Source organism: Panicum virgatum, chromosome 6N (assembly GCF_016808335.1).
Source record: "Panicum virgatum strain AP13 chromosome 6N, P.virgatum_v5, whole genome shotgun sequence".
Classification (NCBI taxonomy): Eukaryota; Viridiplantae; Streptophyta; class Magnoliopsida; order Poales; family Poaceae; genus Panicum; species Panicum virgatum.
The window spans coordinates 27386769-27389172 of NC_053150.1; the positions used below are offsets into that span (position 1 = coordinate 27386769).

Consider the following 2404-nt stretch of genomic DNA (forward strand, 5'->3'; position numbering starts at 1 on the left):
AGCTTTCCAAGCACCATCAACAATCACCGAACCCATGGCTGAGAAGACTCTCCGTGACTTCTCCGTCCCCTCAGCTGCCAATGTGGCAACTGGACCCAACATTGATGTTGGAGACGTGAACTTTGAGCTGAAGTCCAGCCTCATAAATATGATGCAGGATAGCCCATTCTGTGGCAAGCCAAACGAGGACGCCAACGCCCATCTCCAGAACTTTCTGGAGCTTTGCAAGACTGTAACCATACGGGGCGTTACGGCTGACGCCATTAGGCTCCGCCTGTTTCCTTTCTTCCTTCCGGGGAAAGTGAAACAGTGGTTTTATCAGAATAAGGAAGCCGTCGGCATGTGGGACAAATGTTCCACGGCGTTCCTGGCCAAATTCTTCCCGTTAGGCAAAACAAATGCCCTGCGCGGAAGAATTTCAAGTTTCCAGCAGACAGGGATGGAATCCATCCCAGAAGCTTGGGAGAGACTGCAAGAATACATACTCGCCTGTCCTCATCATGGGATGGACGAGTGGCTCGTGCTCCAAAACTTTTACAATGGGCTAACGACAACATCCAGAGCCCACCTTGATGCTGCTGCTGGAGGAGCCTACTTGGACTTGACAATCGCCAAGGCTACAGCCTTAATTGAAAAGAGGTCTCCAACCAGGGCTGGAACGATGGAGCGTTCCTAGCCCAGAACCAAGAGCGGAATGCATACCATCAAGGAGACGGACATGCTCGATGCCAAGCTGGACCTCCTACTAAAGAAACTCAATGAAGGGAACCGGCCACAGATGCCTATTCCCGTCCATACCATGAACTCGTACTTAACGTGCGAGGTTTGTGGTGACGGTGGACACTCAGGGAATGACTGCCCCGAGACCCGTGAAGACGCAGCCCACATCAACAATAACAACACCGGATTCCGTCCACAAGGAGGCCAGGGGTGGGGTCAAGCACGCCAACCATTCCAAGGAGGAGGTAACAATTTAACTCAAATTTCAATTTGAATTTCAATTCGAACCAACCCTTCTTGAGAGACCTTGTCTTTGGCCAAGCTAAAATGAACGAATCCTTAAACAAAAAGCTTGCTGCCAATGATAAAATTTTAGAAGGTATAAATGCCAAAGTTGAAACTCTTTCTTCTGCTCTTAAAAATCAACTGAGTTTCAACAAAATGATAGAAACACAACTGACTCAAATCGCTGCTGCTGTTCCTGTCTCTGAGTCCGGGAAGATTCCGGGGCAACCCGAATCTCCCGTTAAAACTGCAAATGTGGTGTCTACCGGGTGGGGCAACCTTCCCCGGCAGACTTCTCGAACGAACCATGCAGGCAAGTACATTACAGTAACATCCCAAAAATTTACTAAATAAATCGTGCGCTAAAATTGTTTTTCGTCGTTGAGCTCGACTCCCCCTTAAAGCCTTAACCCTAACTTTTCGGGAATTTTCCATGTTCCGCCGATCTCCCGATATCCCGAACAACCAAGCTCGAGATCTGAATCTCCCGCTCTCTCTCTCTCTCTCTCAATCTCCCTTCTTTCCTTTTTCTCTTTTCCATTTTCCCCTTTTCTGTTTCTTTCTTTTCCTTTTCCCTCCCGTCCTTCTCTCCCTCCCCCCGACGCGCGTGCCTAACCCGAGCTGCTCCCGGTGCGCGCACCTCCCCTCCTCCTCCCTAAGCGCGCCCGGACCGCCCGCCCCGGCCCTCCGCTCGGCCTGCCCCGCACGACCACGTCGCGACGCCACCCGCACACGCCGCGCGCTCCGCCCACGGCTTTTTCCCTGGCCAAAGCATCGCGACGCGCCACGCCGACCCGTGCGCACGCGTGCGCGAGCACTCGCTCGCCGCGCCACGGCGCACGGAGCCGCGCTCACCTATGGCACTGACCGCCTGCGCGCAGCCGTGCCAAGCCTCGCGCGCACGCACCGCTACAGCCTTCCCCGCTCGCGCGTGCACCACGAACCGCACCGCCCGCCGCGCCGTTCGTCGTTAGGATGGCCGCAGCAACCCCGCCCTCGTCGCTCGCGCCAAAACCACTGTGCAGCACAGCAGTTTCCCCATGTGCACCGCCGCATCGCCCGCCGCTGCCCGCTGAGCCGACGACGCGTCGTGTCGCCTGGCCGCATCGCAGCGCCGCCCCGCCGAGCCGCGCACGCCGCACACCGCCACCCGCATCGCGCTAACGCGTGGGCCGCCACCAAGCACGCCGGGCCACGACCAACGCACAACGAGCTCGCCATGTGCCGCGGCCTCGCCGCCCGCGCCACACCGCGACGCGCAAAGACCGACCAGGCGCCATTAATGGTCGCCGCGGACCTCGCGACGCCGGCCACCTACCCCCACCGCTCCACCGACCTAATCAGGCTATAAAAGCCCCCCCCCACGGCGTCGCCATCGCTCCACAACCTCGGCCGCCAC

General features: G+C 57.2%; 1 non-coding gene across 1 annotated transcript; it reads right to left on the bottom strand.

The window, feature by feature from the left end:
* Positions 1-400: 400 nt before the first annotated feature.
* Positions 401-507, bottom strand: LOC120680376. The gene has a single exon (XR_005677642.1). It is a non-coding gene; the product is annotated as a small nucleolar RNA R71 (small nucleolar RNA).
* Positions 508-2404: the final 1897 nt, after the last annotated feature.